Source organism: Cervus canadensis, chromosome 8, assembly GCF_019320065.1.
Source record: "Cervus canadensis isolate Bull #8, Minnesota chromosome 8, ASM1932006v1, whole genome shotgun sequence".
Lineage (NCBI taxonomy): Eukaryota > Metazoa > Chordata > Mammalia > Artiodactyla > Cervidae > Cervus > Cervus canadensis.
In genome coordinates, this window is record NC_057393.1 from 6,888,508 (window position 1) to 6,906,692 (window position 18,185).

Sequence of the window (18,185 nt, forward strand, 5' to 3'; positions counted from 1 at the left end):
TCAACATGCCCATGTGCCTGGGGGAAAAAAAAAAAGACTTGCAGGAAATATTCCATAATGTTAACCACAGTTGTTTGGGGACGACAGGATTATTTTTGCTTTGAATTCTTAATATTTTCCCATGACTTTAAGTAATGAATATTTGTAGTAGATACGTCTTGTTTTGTTAAATCAGAAAGAGCATTTGAGACCTTTCAGAAAACGTCTTCCCTGTTTCAATCCTGTGCTCCCGCTGAGGGCTGCCCATTACTACATCCCACCTCTCTGTTTGGAGGAATGGACACATATATGACTCAAATTGAGCAGTAATGCCACCCCATTCCCTAACCCCAGTTTGGGGACTTGCATAGGAATCAAGCCAGGCCACACCAAATCCTTCCTCTGGTCCTAGTTAGTAGAAGAGGAGGGCGGGAAAGAGGGTCAGATGATGCAGGGTAAGAAAGATGCCGTTTTTGGCTTTCAAGATGGAAGGGGTCACAGAACAAGGAGTGCTGGAAGCTTCCAAAAGCCCAAAAAGGTGAAAGAATGGGCTCAGCCTCAAGCCTCTAGAAGAAGCCCTGTCGATACCTTGACTTCAGCCTCGTGAGAACCGTTGTAGACTCCTGACTTCCAAATAAATTTTTATCAGTTCAGTTCAGTTCATAAATTTATGTGGGTTTTTTTAAAAATTCTATTTTTAATTGGAGGGTAATTACTTTACAATATTAATGAATGTAATGATTTCTGCCACACATCAAGATGAATTGGTTGTATGTATATATATGTCCCCTCTGTCTGGAGCCTCCCTCCCACCTCCCACCCCACCCCACATCTCTAGGTTGTCATAGAGCGCTGGATTGGGTTCCCTGTGTCATGCACCAAATTCCCGCTGGCTCCCTATTTTATTAACACATATGGTAAAGTATGTGCTTCAGTGTTACTCTCTCAGCTGTTCCTCCCTCGTCCTCCCCTCCTGTGGCCCAAAGTCTGTCCTTTATGTCTGTGTCTGCTTTGCTGCCCTGCAAATAGAATCATCAGTACCATCTTTCTAGATTCCATATATACATGTTAATATATGATATTTATTATCATATATTAATATGATTTTTTTTCTCTTTCGGACTTACTTCACTCTGTATAATAATCCAACAGTCCCATTACTGGGCATATACCCTGAGGAAACCATAATTGAAAAGGACACATGTACCCCGGTGTTCATTGCAGCACTATTTACAATAGCTAGAACATGGACGCAACCTAGATGTCCACCAACAGATGAATGGATAAAGAAGATGTGGTACATATACAATGGAATATTACTCAGCTATGAAAAGGAACATATTTGAGTCAGTTCTAATGAGGTGGACGAATCTAGAGCCTATTATACAGAGTGCATAGGTTTTTAAAAAGCATTTTACTTATGAAATAAATAAGCCAAATTTATTTATTTGAGTCGAGTCTTGGTTGTGTCATGCTGAACCTTCTTTGTGGCACACCTGCTTCTCTCTAGTTGCGGTGTGGGCTTAGCTGCCCTGTGACCTGTGGGGTCCTAGTTCCCTGACTAGGGATTGAACCTGCATTCCATGCATTGTAAGGCAAGGGATATTCTTAACCACAGGACCACCAGGGAAGTCCCTAAATTTGCATGGTGTTAAGCCAGTAAGTTTGTGGTCGCCTGTTGCAGCAGCATCAGGAAACTCATCCACAGAAGGGAGAGCATGGCTCTGGATGTGGGAATCTGGTTTTGGTCAGGAACCAAGGCACAGCCAGCTGGCTGCAGACCCCACTTGGGGGAACCCCTCCTTCCCCGCTGCAGCCATGATATTCAGGGGCAGCTGTCAGTGATGGAGCTCCAAGCTTTAGTTCTAGGGGTATATGCTGGGCCCTAGGATTAATGAGAGAGGGTCAGTCACTCTGCAACACCACAAGCAGGCCATCTTCCCCACCATGTCCTACAGAAATAGGGCACTTGGGGTGGAGAGGCCCTGCTGTATGGGAGCGGTCAGCAGACAGGTCAGCTGAAGGGTCCAGGGGTGGGTGCTGAGTACTCTGTCTGGGCACCTTGAGTCCCAGGGGTTGGCGGACAGGACACTATTGGCTGCTCCCCCAACCTCCACTTCCACCTCACAGACACTGAGTTAAAAACCAGTCAAGGAGAGGAGAAAGGAAAGGGTTGTCAGAGTTCCAGGAACGTCACTGAATGAACAGGGGGTAAATGTCTCTGTCATTACATCAGAGAAGGTCTATTTCTGGAACAAGAGCTCAAGTGGAAGCCCTCACACCACACTGTCGGTGATGATGGTTGAAAATACCATCAAACAAGCTATTAAGCAGAACATGTCCCATCTTGCTCACTTGAGAGCTGCACCTTCATAAGAACAATTTAAATATTTGCTAAAATTTTAGATGTATGTTAAACATAAACACATTAAAATAAATATCATATGTTAAAATTTGTTTGATTGTACTTTTTACATGACAGGAAGTTGGCAAAACATCGGAGATGACCAAATGTTATTCTTGTGTATATGTACACATGCAGCTGATGGGTCATTCATGGGTGCTAAGTAACAGAGCAGAGATGCGTAATTCATAAATTATACACTGATGGCATGAAGTTTACATTTCTTGTTTTTATTTTAGCAAAATTATTAATTCTATTGTCATAGTAAATATTTTCACCTAACTTACATATTATATCGAATAATGCCACATCAGTCCTCTCTTGAGTAATCATATTTCTTAGTTTTTTATTATTTTCAAATTGGAGAAACTTTGTGATCTATTTAATAGTAACTCCTGGAGTCGTCAATAAACTTCAAGCAATAGTTTGAGTCCAAAATGAACTGTGAATTGTACATATCACGTTCACATATGATGATGGAATCAAATATGATAAAAAGGTGGTTCAGTGGTGAAAGAATCTGTCCGCCAATGCAGGAGATGCAGGAGACACTGGCCTGATCCCTGGGTCCAGAAGATCCCCTGGAGGAGGAAATGACAACCCACTCCAGTATTCTTGTCTGGAGAATTCCATGGGCAGAGAAGCCTGGAGAGCTATGGTCCATGGGGTCGCAAAGAATCGAACACTACTGAACGACTAAGCACAGTTAGCGATTTTAGTTATCTCTTAAAGCAATGTCTAGATTTATTTAATATTTCTTAATTCCTTTTTTCAACTTTTTCAGTGTGGGATAGTCTAAAGAAAACTGAAATATCACTAAATGACTCAACCTTTTCAGATCGCTACTCAACTGAGACTATTTCTTATTCCATAATGACCAGAAAATATTCTCTACAGAAAATAACTTGGGAATTATTTTTATGTAGATATTCATAGTTATCCCATTATTTTTTGGGTACTAATTTTGTTATAATTAATGGAATGCCACATATTTCACAAGTATTTTTTTTAATTAATAATTAAAAAATTAAGTAGCTACACACACTATTCTTTTTTTTTACACACACTATTATTTTTGAAACTTTTGATAATATTATTGAGAGCAAGCAATAATATATACCAAGCAACAGTGGATAATGCAAATTCAAGATTATTTCATTTTCCACCCATTTGCTGCTTTTGGTAGAGCTTCTGTTGTTTTGCTTAACTCTTCTCATATTTTGTTTAAATTAAATCTAGTTGCTCGAACAGCAATTAGTTGGCATTCCTGTTGTATGTATGAGGGACCTTATAAAGTCAAATTTGGTATATGTTTGATGAAACTGTTTCCATTTTGGGAAGATCCAGAAAATACTTTTTATACTTGCTTAGTTATTCTGAAGGACACATCACTAGGGACCAACTTGAGATCATGTGTCCTAGTAACAAATCCCTACTGTGAGTTACATGTGGAATGCTTCTGAATTTTTTACAAAATTCTGGCCCACACACCCTTTTCGTTACCAACTATGTTTGTGCCAATTTCATAGACTTACTCTCAACAGTCTTTCAAATCAATGCCTAAGATTGAAAGTTCTTTTTCTAGTTTCTTAAATTAAAAAAAAACTGTACTTCTAGGTATGAAAACAATGCAATATGTTCTTGTTTTCTTCTTCAACAGCACACATAGCAAAAGTTTGTTGATCAATATGACTTTTGTCAGTGGTTACACTGACAGCTAGTTGCATTGAGTAATGTTTACTTATGTTTTTATGGTACATATGAATGATTCTCTCACTTTGTTTTCTGATACATTAATAATTTAATTTAAAATTATCCATCCTAGATAGTGATTGCTTGTTTTATTACTTTTAACTGTCTTCCATTTTTGGCCATTCTAACATAGAAATTGGAATTATTTCTTTTAAACCTAGAAAAATTGTATTGTGTTCTGTAAATATTGCACTATTATTGCTGTAAAAAGTACCATAACTCTTGGACCCAAAAGAATATTCTTCTCAGAACATCGCAACAGACTTCTAAACTGGCGGTTACTTGTCATTGTTGACCATGATTGGTCATTTGCTATTTTTTCAGCCCACTTTTAAAGTTTTGGTGCTTGCATGTGTACTTTTTCTCATACGTGTATGAGTGACATTTTATATGGTTTTTAAAAGTCCAAATGCTTTTGGTCACAAATAACTTCTTTGGCCAAAGGTGATCTTGAAAATCGGTTGTAAATTATGTAACACTTTATGTAACAGCACACTTTGTCTTTCTCCTTGGACTATGAAAAGCTGCTTTTAGAGGTTCTTTTTCCGTTGGAAAGAACGTTGGTATAAAATTAAACACTGAATTTGCTGCCATACTCATCCAATGAAAAATTGGATTAGCTGATTTGAATTGGATTGTGTTTTGCTAGAAATATTCCTTTGTAGTCAAAGAGGGTTTGATGCCAATTTTAGGATCATCCTACAATAAATAAGTGATACTCCAGAGAGTTCATCTTTCTCATCCAATTTGCTGATGTCATGAATGGATTTTTCTGCATCCTGCAATGGACAGACCAGAGTTGCACCTGCTGCTTCTGAGTTGTGAATTCATTATGAACAATCCTCTTTTTCATTCTTATTGCTTTGATCAGTGATTGAGTCTTCATGTAGTAAAGAAATGAGGTTTCAGGGATTTCATCTAAGCTCTTGAAGTTGTGAATTTTATTTGAATAATTCTCTGGCTCATTTTCATTGTTTGATCAGTAATTAAAACTTTATTAGATGTAGAATTTATAATATCTAACTAGTAAATTTTGGATGGGTTATACCTGTCACAGGCTTCCCTGGTAGCTCAGCTGATAAAGAATCTGCCTGCTATATAGGAGACCCTGGTTTGACTCCTGGGTTGGGAAGATCCCCTGGAGAAGGGATAGGCTACCCACTCCAGTATCCTTGCTTGGAGAATCCCCATGGACAGAGGAGCCTGATGAACTACAGTCCATGGGATCGCAAAGAGTTGGACACAACGGAGTGACTAAGCAGGCACATGGACTTCTCATTTTATTATTATTATTTTTAGGTTAAAAAATTTAGATGGACCATTTATTCAAAGGTATTTTATTTATTTTTTCTTTTCAGTTTTTTTCTGAGCTCTACTTTCCTTTTTTTTTGTTCCTATCATGATCTTGCCTTATATTTATTCTCAATGTTTCAAAGATTAAAAATAAAATGTAGTTGTACTTAAAGTAAAAGCAATTTACATATATTTATATCAAAACAGAAATGAAAGCAAATGTGACAAAAATCAACATTTTCCACGTTACTAAGTTACTTTCTTTTAAAATAGTAAAAATCTCTATTAAAATCCAAGGGAGAAATGGAAAATATCATTAATGACTATAAAAAGTGAAACTATTTCTAAAGTTGAACTTTTATTTAACTTTGCAAATTTAGCTAATCATATTAGATAGTTTACAAATACAGGATTGCTTTCAATTCTAGCGTTCACTATCCAGTCACAAGCACAGGAGTTGATACCATGCTTCATTCTTGTTATATCTAGATCCATATATATGCAAATTTAAGAGTACTATGAATTATTTCACTATTGCAAAATGTTTTTCAGTACATCTGGTTCACAAATTGGAAGAGAAACAGGAAAATGGACTCTCAGCCTCACAAAGAATGCTTCATTATTCCAGAACCTCTTGTGTTTGTCCTGTCCAGGAGAAAGCATTTGACAAGGTAATTAATTAGTTGTTTATCTTACCTAAGCATTTCTGCTGCTCAGATCCTCCCCTCTTCTGAAGCTGTGTCTATTTCTGACATCTACAGGTAGAACCCCAAACCTCATGGCATCTGAGATCTGGTACTTTTTGTTTCACGGACATAGAGCAAGAAATGTATAGATGTGTTTCTCTAGGGCCTGAGCTGTGTTATTCACTTAAGTGGATGCTTTGAGTTGCTGCCGGCACTATTCCAGCATCAACTGTCGAAGCTCCAGTGACAGAGGCACTGCGTGTTCTTTACAACGTGTGTGTGTGTGTGATGCACTCAGCTCTCAGAATCGTGGCTTTCCTGATAGCTCAGAAGGTGAAGAATCTGTCTGCAATGTGGGAGACCTGGGTTCGATCCCTGGGTTGGGAAGATCCCCTGGAGAAGGGAATGGCAATCCACGTCAGTATTCTTGCTTGGAGAAGTCCATGGATAGAGGAGCCTGGAATGTTACAGTCTGTGGAGTCACAAAGAGTTGGACACAACTGAGTGACTTAACATTTTCACTTTCAGAATTTCAGAGGCCCCAGAACAGAGGCCACTCTCGCCTGAACGTAAGGGTGGCACTGACCCTTAAATACTTTCATGGATGGAGAGATGTGGGAAACAAGGTTTTTAGTCTCTCCATAATCAATCCATCCATCTTTTCTTCCATTCGTTTACTCAAAACAAAAACCAAAACCACAGAAACTGCTCTTTGAAACCTCCTGTGTACCAGGTGCAGGGTGCTTGTGGTAAAGAATCTGCCTGCCAGTGCAGGAGACAAAAGAGACGCAGGTTTGATCCCTGGGTGGGGAGGATCTCCTGGAGGAGGGCACAGCAACCCACTCCGGTCTTCTTGCCTGGAGAATCCCATGGACAGAGGAGCCTGGAGGGCTATGGTCCATAGGCTGTGAAGAGTCAGGTATTGTGCTGGGTGCTGGAGTCTCAGACTGGGGGCACTGAGAACCCTTTTGGGGGAAGAAAATGGGGAAGGCTGAGTGGATGGGTAACTTGGAGATGTTCTTGAGAGTGGGAGATCTCCAGGGAGAGAAGAGGGAGAAAAAAATACCTGTTCAGAGTTACCAGTCTGTGCAGATGTACAGATTCATGAAAGTGCTCTGATGTCTCAGTTTCAGCATGGCTTGGTGGCGGGGCTCCAGGAAGCCAGGAACACACAGTACATCTGGAGAGGTGTACAGCTGGAGGCTTTTTTGAGTGGCCTTGTTGCCAGGTGAAGACGTCTGTACTTTATCCTGTCGACATCAGCAATACATCGTCATGGTGTTGGGGAGGAAAGGCTTTTCCTCTACCCTCTTATGTTAAGAATCCCATTTGCCTGGATCCTGCAAGTGAAAGTCACAAAATCCAGATTAGCAAAAGAAAAAACAGATTTAACTAGATACATACAGGAGAGTTCACAAAGAAATGTGACTCATGGGGGTGGTTAGATTTCGTGGCTTATACACCATCTTACTCAGTTTCCCAGTGGTGCTAGTGGTAAAGAACCCGCCTGCCAATGCAGGAAATGTGACATGGGTTTGATTGCTGGGTTGGGAAGATCCCCCGGAGGAGTATTCTTGCCTGGAGAACCCCATGGACAGAGGAGCCTGGTGGGCTATGGTCTATAGGAACACAAAGAGTCAGACACGACTGAGGCAAGTTAGTTCTCAGCCCACAGGGGATGGGATGGGGCGGGGAGCCCTTCTGGGAGAACAAATGACTTCTTAGAAGTGGTGGGAAGGGCATTTTCAGAAAAGCAAATGACTCTTTGGAAAGATACATGGGCCCTTAGGAGAATAGATGGGAGACGTGATAGTCTTGTGACAGTGTCTGTTTGGGTCAGAGAAAGGAAGATTAGAGCTGCGGTAGGAGAGGGGATTTATGACCACTGAGTTCTTTGGGGAGGCTCTGCTTTTAGGCAGACAAGGGATTTCAGGAACTCAGATGCCTCAGCTCAAAATAAATTGATAGTAGTTTATTGTGAACCCCTTCATCAGTATGGAGACTGCCTTGAAATGGCAGAGAACAGAGAAACCTAGAAGACCCCCGCAGAGACTGCGATGCATTCAGGAAACAGATTTTGAGGCCTCGATCAGTGATTCTTAAAGTGCAACGTGCACATGACACATCTGGTGATCTTGTAACGCAGGTCCCGATTCAGAAGGTCTGGGGTGGGGCCTGAGGGTCTGTCTGCATTTCTGTCGTGCTCCCAGTTGTTGCTGATGCCAGTGGTCCGCAGACTACTCTACACAGAAGGGCTTTCATCAGAGCAGGAGGTGGGGATGGGAACAGAAAAGATTCTTGCCTTCAGCCACACAATAGACTCATCTGGCCAGTATCCCAAGCAGTCACAGCCAAACCTTTATGTGTGGGGCTAGGTATCAGTGTCTTATAAAGCTCCCCAGGTGGTTAAAACTGCAGGCAAGGTTGAATGGCCTTGTCTCTAAGCCAGAATCAGCAGATTACCCTTCCATAAGCCACACCATTCCCATCCCTGTACATTAAACTCTCTGGCTCTTAATGTCAGAGCTGACTCCTGGCAGCATGCTTGGAATGGCTTTGGGGAACTGAAAGACGAGTTGAAGACAAACTGCAACAGGATAGAAATTATGACTATTTTATCCCCATCTTTTTGTTGTTTGTGATTTCACTGTCTCACGGAGTGAGAAAGCAGAAGCAAACATCTTCTGTTGTTGACCACGATTGGGTAAACATCCCTGAACCCTGAGCTGCTACTGCTGTCCACAGAAGACTGAGCTAGACAAAAAGCAAGCATGGAAAAAAACAAATTGTTTTCCTTTGTGTTAAAGAATGTCAGTTGCTTTTCTGATTACAAAAATTATACAGGCTGATGGTAAAAACTTTCAGACATGATGGACAGGTAAAACCCAGAAAGGGGCAGTCCCCAGTATCAAGCTGTTTTATTTTAATTTCCGTTTAAATAAAAGAACTCAACCCAAAAGGAAGGCGCTGAAGCTCCAACACAATTGGAACTGAAAACAGCATTCTTGTCAAGCTTCCACGGCATCAGCCCATTAGCTGTTCATCCTCCAAACTTTCTCGAACGTGAAACAACTCTCATCATCTCACCTGGAGCGATCACTACTTAATGGTAGTGATTAACTCTCCAGCTCAGAAGGCAACTGGTTATTAAATAACAACCTCCTGCCACGTTATCTTTCTCCAAAACAATGCACTCGCAAACCCCTGTGTTCTCTTCGCTCAAGCAGTGCCATGGCTCCAGGGCAGGTGCGCAAATGGATTCATCCCCAGGCGGGTGCCTCCAGCCAGCAACTCTCACTAGAGGTTCAGGAATATGTTGCAACAATTTCTAATTGGGGAGTGATTAAACTTCCTTTCTGTGGTTAAAAACTCACAAGTTTCTGCTATTGATGAAAGGTTAAATCATAAATCTGTTAATGGAATTAAAGAAATAAAATGTAGATTATTTTTAAAGCATTGATTGGCACAACTGTGGGACATCTGGGGGAAGCTATTAATATTAAAATTCTGCAAATTCCTGAGTATGCCAGAGGAAGACTGGAAGGAGTGGCAAGTAGACTGTAGAACAAGGCAGCAGACTCCATTAACCCAAGATGGAAACAGAACCTTGGGACTGAGGTTCATGCTGGGTTAGGACAAGCACACCTAGGAAGCCTGTTCATTTCATTAGAACTAAAGGGACACGGATCATTTTGGAAGTATCTGTCTCAAAACAACTGGGACCTGAGGTGCAATGAATGAATGAAAGGGGGTGGGATGAGAGCTAGTGATCTGGCTCATATGATAATTGAACAATAAGACAATAATTTATTGGGTGATGGGGAGTATTATCATGGAGGTCCATAGAAGAAGTTGCTCAGTCGTGTCTGACTCTTTGTGACCCCAAGGACTGTAGCCCACCAGGCTCCTCCGTCCATGGGATTTTCCAGGTATGAATACTGGAGTGGGTTGCCATTTCCTTCTCCAGGGGATCTTCCCAACCCGGGGATTGAACCCAGGCCTCACGCATTGTAGGCAGACGCTATACCATCCAAGCTACCAGGGAAGCCCAATAGATGGAATATTTTAACCAAAAATGGAGCTTTCAAGTTTCTTATTTTATTTCCCCATGTAAGGTCAAGAGGCAAGTTTCATCAGTTGAAATCCATCAAATCTCGTCCCTTTTCATATTCAGTCGCCCTTCTCTGCACCCCATTGTTTCTTTTGATGCAATTAATCCCACTCACCTTCCTGGTTCGTCCTGAGCTCCCCAGCTATACTCATCAGAAACTTTCCCCAGGAACAGCCCACCAGCAGTGAAGTGAATTTTCAAGTTCAGTTCTGTTTCCCACAGTGCCTATCACTCTTGTGAGGGGATTTCTTTCCCTTTTGATTAATGATGCCATTTTGCTTGGAGGAGCTGATCTACTGATTCAGGATCAGGAATTCAGGAGCTCACATTGTAGTGAACGGTTTTCACCTTTCGGGTGCTCTTTATTTACTCTTCAGAGTCCTGTTGGTGTTTGAGAATACAAAATGCTCCCCGTTCGCCCATTTCTCATCTTTCTGAGCTATTGCTTCACTTTGGAAGCATTTGTGAAGCCATTCAAGCCACAGAGATGCTGATTTTATAAATAAATTGGGATCAAAATATGAAGGAGCATGTCCCTATAGGGAAGGGGGAAAAGGGCCATGTATTTTTAGATCCACTCTAATCAACCACAACTACCTGGTTAATTCAGGTAGAAATGGGGTCTCTTTCCAACTGAATGATCCAGGTAATTTAGGCTGTGAACTTTGGTGTGCTGTGATAGACACTGATTATAAATGACTCATACATTACTAAATGACCAATTAATAGATGACTCATCCAGTGATAACTAAATACTTTGAAAAAAATTATTCCTACCAGAAGTCTTGATTTCTTACTATTTATGATGATGATCAAAAACTCATCATGAAAGCACCCAAAGTATATTGCTAAGTGAAAGATGCAAGTTGCAGAACAATGTACATAATATGCTACCTTTTATGATAAAAGTAGGAGGAAAATAATATATGTTTGCACTGGATTGTAAATGCTTTAAAACCTGTGCAAAGAAAAAGAAACAGAAACAGGGACTTCCTGGTGGTCCAGCAGTTAAGACTCTCTGCTCCCAATGTAGGGGGCCCGGGTTCGGTCCCTGGTCAGGAGAACTAGATCCTGCATGCCAACTCAGAGTTCTCGTGCTGCAACTAAGGATCCCACATGCTACAACTAAGACCTGGTGCAGCCAAGTGAAGTAATTAGTTAATTAAAAGAAACAAAAGTAGATCGCAAATCTAATAATGCTTATCCTTTTTTGGGAGCAATGAGGAACTGGCATCTTTTAGGAATTTTTTCCCTTAACATTTGAAGTATATGAATGAATAATTTGGCAAAAAACAAATAATTTTTTAATTTAAAGACCTTCATACAAAGTAATTGGTGACTAGTGACTAAACAAAGGAGTGTCATCTTTAGGTACTCTAGTACTTGTCCTTTGCCCAAAGGGAACAATGAAGGCAGAAACAAGGGTTAATGCATTTGCCTTTTCTCCCAAGTAACTCAAGAAGAAAACCTGACCATCAAGCCCGAGGTAGCAGGAAGAACTCCAATCACACAGAATGTTGCTAGCCAGCCTATGGACTGCATACCCCCAAATCTGGTGTCGTGACGTCCACTCAAAATGGCTTAAATGAAAACTTTTTTGTTGTATATATAATAATCTCAAATTTTAATATACAGAAACCCATTTAATTGTATCCTTTAAATTATATGGTTATGGGAAGTGTATCTCAGTAAAGCTGGTTAAAAAAAATCAGAAACACCTGCTTTTCTTCTCAATTGTAAGCTCTTTGAACACACTTGTGCACCAGTGCATTTAGGACAGTTGACTTAGCAGTGTACATGTTTGGTGACTGAATGATGATTCACATTCAGTTCAGTTCAGTTCAGTCACTCAGTCGTGTCCAACTCTTTGCGACCCCATAGACTGCAGCACGTCAGGCTTCCCTGTCCATCACCATCTCCCGGAGCTTGCTCAAACTCATGTCCATTGAGTTGGTGATGCCATCCAACCATCTCACCCTCTGTCGTCCCCTTCTCCTCCTGCCTTCAATCTTTCCCAGCATCAGCGTCTTTTCCAATGAGTTAGTTCTTCGCATCAGGTGCCAAAGTATTGGAGTTACAGCTTCAGCATCAGTCCTTCCAATGAATATTCAGGACTGATTTCCTTTAGGATTGACTGGTTTGGTCTCCTTGCAGTCTAAGGAACTCTCAAGAGTCTTCTGCAACACCACAGTTCAAAAAAAGCATCAATTCTAAAGTACTCAGCTTTCTTTATGGTCCCACTCTCATGTCCATACATGACTACTAGAAAAACCATAGCTTTGACCAGACGGACGTTTGTCTGTCTAGTCACATTAATGATTCACATTAGCCATGTGGATAGTTCAAATTCAACTACTAATTGTCTCTGGCTTATATTGGAAACCACCTCTGTATGATTATCTGGATCTTCATTTCAGGAATCTAGTTTTTTTTCCTCTTACAATTTTTTTGGTTAAAAACAAAATAGAAACCATTTTATGTCTCTACTTATGAAGAAATCATAACTTAACAGTAAAAAAAAATCAAGTAACCTAACTTAAAAATGGACAAAGGGCTTTACTAGACATTTTTCCGAAGACGATATACAAATGATTAATAAACATATAAAAAGATGCTCAACATCACTAATCATCAGGAAAATGCAAATCAAATCCACAATGAGATATCACCTCTCATCCATCATGATGGTTACTATCAAAAACTCAGAAAATAACAAGTATTGGCAAGGATGTAAAGATACTAGAACCCTTGTACTCTATTGGTGTGATTGTAAAATAGTGCAACCACTATGGAAAATAGTATGGCGGCTCCTCAAAAAAAAAAAAAAAACAAACTACCAAATGATCTAGCAATCTCACTTCTGGGTATTTACCCAAAAGAATTGAAAGCAGAGTCTGAAGAGATATTTTGGTACCCATGTTCAGAGCAGCACTATTCACAGTAGTGAAAAGATGAAAGCAGCCCAAGTGTCCATTTACAGATGAATGGATAAACAAAATGGGATGTATTCATACAATGGAATATTATTCAACCTTGAAAAGGAGGGAAAACCTATCACATACTACAGTGTGGAATAATCCTTGAGGACATTCTGCCAGGTGAAATAAGCTGGTCATGAAAAGACAAATGCTGTATGATTCCATTTATATGAGATATCTAAAATGCATGATTCCCTTTATATGAGATATCTAAACTGGTAAAATTCATAGAAACAGAAAGCAGAATGGTGGTTTCCAAGGACTAGGACAGGAGAAAAGGGAAGTTGTTTACTGGATATAGAGATTCATTAGATGAAAACATTCTGGAGGTCTCTTTTACAGCAATGTGAAAATACTTAACACTACTGAGCTGTACACTTTATTTTATTTTTTTTTAAATTTTTTATTAGTTGGAGGCTAATTACTTCACAACATTTCAGTGGGTTTCGTCATACATTGATATGAATCAGCCATAGATTTACACGTATTCCCCATCCCGATTCCCCCTCCCACCTCCCTCTCCACCCGATTCCTCTGTGTCTTCCCAGTGCACCAGGCCCGAGCACTTGTCTCATGCATCCCACCTGGGCTGGAGATCTGTTTCACCATAGATAGTATACATGCTGTTCTTTTGAAATATCCCACCCTCACATTCTCCCACAGAGTTCAATAGTCTGTTCTGTATTTCTGTGTCTCTTTTTCTGTTTTGCATATAGGGTTATCGTTACCATCTTTCTAAATTCCATATATATGTGTTAGTATGCTGTAATGTTCTTTATCTTTCTGGCTTACTTCACTCTGTATAAGGGGCTCCAGTTTCATCCATCTCATTAGGACTGGTTCAAATGAATTCTTTTTAACGGCTGAGTAATATTCCATGGTGTATATGTACCACAGCTTCCTTATCCATTCATCTGCTGATGGGCATCTAGGTTGCTTCCATGTCCTGGCTATTATAAACAGTGCTGCGATGAACATTGGGGTGCACGTGTCTCTTTCAGATCTGGTTTCCTCAGTGTGTATGCCCAGAAGTGGGATTGCTGGGTCATATGGCAGTTCTATTTCCAGTTTTTTAAGAAATCTCCACACTGTTCTCCATAGCGGCTGTACTAGTTTGCATTCCCACCAACAGTGTAAGAGGGTTCCCTTTTCTCCACACCCTCTCCAGCATTTATTGCTTGTAGACTTTTGGATAGCAGCCATCCTGACTGGCGTGTAACGGTACCTCATTGTGGTTTTGATTTGCATTTCTCTAATAATGAGTGATGTTGAGCATCTTTTCATGTGTTTGTTAGCCATCTGTATGTCTTCTTTAGAGAAATGTCTGTTTAGTTCTTTGGCCCATTTTTGAATTGGGTCATTTATTTTTCTGAAATTGAGCTTCAGGAGTTGCTTGTATATTTTTGAGATTAATCCTTTGTCTGTTTCTTCATTTGCTATTATTTTCTCCCAATCTGAGGGCTGTCTTTTCACCTTACTTATAGTTTCCTTTGTAGTGCAAAAGCTTTTAAGTTTCATTAGGTCCCATTTGTTTAGTTTTGCTTTTATTTCCAATATTCTGGGAGGTGGGTCATAGAGGATCTTGCTGTGATTTATGTCGGAGAGTGTTTTGCCTATGTTCTCCTCTAGGAGTTTTATAGTTTCTGGTCTTACATTTAGATCTTTAATCCATTTTGAGTTTATTTTTGTGTATGGTGTTAGAAAGTGTTCTAGTTTCATTCTTTTACAAGTGGTTGACCAGTTTTCCCAGCACCACTTGTTAAAGAGGTTGTCTTTTTTCCATTGTATATCCTTGCCTCCTTTGTCAAAGATAAGGTGTCCATAGGTTCGTGGATTTATCTCTGGGCTTTCTATTCTGTTCCATTGATCTATATTTCTGTCTTTGTGCCAGTACCATACTGTCTTGATGACTGTGGCTTTGTAGTAGAGTCTGAAGTCAGGCAGGTTGATTCCTCCAGTTCCATTCTTCTTTCTCAAGATTACTTTGGCTATTCGAGGTTTTTTGTATTTCCATACAAATTGTGAAATTATTTGTTCTAGTTCTGTGAAAAATACCGTTGGTAGCTTGATAGGGATTGCATTGAATCTATAGATTGCTTTGGGTAGAATAGCCATTTTGACAATATTGATTCTTCCAATCCATGAACACGGTATGTTTCTCCATCTGTTTGTGTCCTCTTTGATTTCTTTCATCAGTGTTTTATAGTTTTCTATGTATAGGTCTTTTGTTTCTTTAGGTAGATATACTCCTAAGTATTTTATTCTTTTTGTTGCAATGGTGAATGGTATTGTTTCCTTAATTTCTCTTTCTGTTTTTTCATTGTTAGTATATAGGAATGCAAGGGATTTCTGTGTGTTAATTTTATATCCTGCAACTTTACTATATTCATTGATTAGCTCTAGTAATTTTCTGGTAGAGTCTTTAGGGTTTTCTATGTAGAGGATCATGTCATCTGCAAACAGTGAGAGTTTCACTTCTTCTTTTCCTATCTGGATTCCTTTTACTTCTTTTTCTGCTCTGATTGCTGTGGCCAAAACTTCCAACACTATGTTGAATAGTAGTGGTGAGAGTGGGCACCCTTGTCTTGTTCCTGATTTCAGGGGAAATGCTTTCAATTTTTCACCATTGAGGGTGATGCTTGCTGTGGGTTTGTCATATATAGCTTTTATTATGTTGAGGTATGTTCCTTCTATTCCTGCTTTTTGGAGAGTTTTAATCATAAATGAGTGTTGAATTTTGTCAAAGGCTTTCTCTGCATCTATTGAGATAATCATATGGTTTTTATCTTTCAATTTGTTAATGTGGTGTATTACATTGATTGATTTGCGGATATTAAAGAATCCTTGCATTCCTGGGATAAAGCCCACTTGGTCGTGGTGTATGATTTTTTAATATGTTGTTGGATTCTGTTTGCTAGAATTTTGTTAAGGATTTTTGCATCTATGTTCATCAGTGATATTGGCCTGTAGTTTTCTTTTTTTGTGGCATCTTTGTCTGGTTTTGGAATTAGGGTGATGGTGGCCTCATAGAATGAGTTTGGAAGCTTACCTTCATCTGCAATTTTCTGGAAGAGTTTGAGTAAGATAGGTGTTAGCTCTTCTCTAAATTTTTGGTAGAATTCAGCTGTGAAGCCATCTGGTCCTGGGCTTTTGTTTGCTGGAAGATTTTTGATGACAGTTTCGATTTCCTTGCTTGTGATGGGTCTGTTAAGATCTTCTATTTCTTCCTGGTTCAGTTTTGGAAGGTTATACTTTTCTAAGAATTTGTCCATTTCATCCAAGTTGTCCATTTTATTGGCATAGAGCTGCTGGTAGTAGTCTCTTATGATCCTTTGTATTTCAGTGTTGTCTGTTTATCTCTCCATTTTCATTTCTAATTTTGTTAATTTGGTTCTTCTCTCTTTGTTTCTTAATGAGTCTTGCTAATGGTTTGTCAATTTTGTTTATTTTTTCAAAAAACCAGCTTTTAGCTTTGTTGATTTTTGCTATGGTCTCTTTAGTTTCTTTTGCATTTATTTCTGCCCTGATTTTTAAGATTTCTTTCCTTCTGCTAACTCTGGGGTTCTTCATTTCTTCCTTCTCTAATTGCTTTAGGTGTAGAGTTAGGTTATTTATTTGGTTTTTTTCTTGTTTCTTGATATAAGCCTGTAATGCTATGAACCTTCCCCTAAGCACTGCTTTTACAGTGTCCCATAGGTTTTGGGTTGTTGTGTTTTCATTTTCATTCATTTCTATACATATTTTGATTTCTTTTTTGATTTCTTCTATGATTTGTTGGTTATTCAGAAGCGTGTTATTTAGCCTCCATATGTTTGAATTTTTAACAATTTTTTTCCTGTAATTGAGATCTAATCTTACTGCACTGTGGTCAGAAAAGATGACTGGAATGATTTCAATTTTTTTGAATTTTCCAAGACCAGATTTATGGCCCAGGATGTGATCTATTCTGGAGAAGGTTCCGTGTGCACTTGAGAAAAAGGTGAAGTTGATTGTTTTGGGGTGAAATGTCCTATAGATATCAATTAGGTCTAGCTGGTCCATTGTGTCATTTAAGGTTTGTGTTTCCTTGTTAATTTTCTGTTTAGTTGATCTATCCATAGTTGTGAGTGGGGTATTAAAGTCTCCCACTATTATTGTGTTACTATTAATTTCCTCTTTCATACTCATTAGTGTTTGCCGTACATATTGCGGTGCTCCTATGTTGGGTGCATATATATTTATAATTGTTATATCTTCTTCTTGGATTGATCCTTTGATCATTATGTAGTGTCCTTCTTTGTCTCTTTTCACATCCTTTATTTGAAAGTCTATTTTATCTGATATGAGTATTGCGACTCCTGCTTTCTTTTGGTCTCCGTTTGCATGAAATATTTTTTTCCAGCCCTTCACTTTTAGTCTGTATGTGTCTCTTGTTTTGAGGTGGGTCTCTTGTAGACAGCATATATAGGGGTGTTGTTTTTGTATCCATTCAGCCAATCTTTGTCTTTTGGTTGGGGCATTCAACCCATTTACATTTAGGGTAATTATTGATAGGTGTGGTCCCATTGCCATTTACTTTGTTGTTTTGGGTTCACGTTTATACAACCTTTCTGCATTTCCTGTCTAGAGAAGATCCTTTAGCATTTGTTGAAGAGCTGGTTTGGTGGTGCTGAATTCTCTCAGCTTTTGCTTATCTGTAAAGCTTTTGAATTCTCCTTCATATCTGAATGAGATCCTTGCTGGATACAGTAATCTAGGTTGTAGGTTATTCTCTTTCATTACTTTCAGTACGTCCTGCCATTCCCTTCTGGCCTGGAGGGTTTCTATTGATAGATCAGCTGGTTATCCTTATGGGAATCCCTTTGTGTGTTATTTGTTGTTTCTCCCTTGCTGCTTTTAATATTTGTTCTTTGTGTTTGATCTTTGTTAATTTGATTAATATGTGTCTTGGGGTGTTTCGCCTTGGGTTTATCCTGTTTGGGACTCTCTGGGTTTCTTGGACT

General features: G+C 39.4%; 1 long non-coding RNA gene across 1 annotated transcript in view; it reads left to right on the forward strand.

Moving 5' to 3' along the window:
• The window catches only part of LOC122446843, a 38,750-nt gene extending 26,964 nt beyond the window's left edge, over positions 1-11,786 (forward strand). Inside the window, exons 2-3 of the long non-coding RNA XR_006271007.1 lie at positions 5,981-6,099; positions 11,677-11,786. This is a non-coding gene — a long non-coding RNA (uncharacterized LOC122446843). The remainder of the gene's footprint in view (positions 1-5,980; positions 6,100-11,676) is intronic.
• The last annotated feature ends 6,399 nt before the right edge of the window (positions 11,787-18,185 follow it).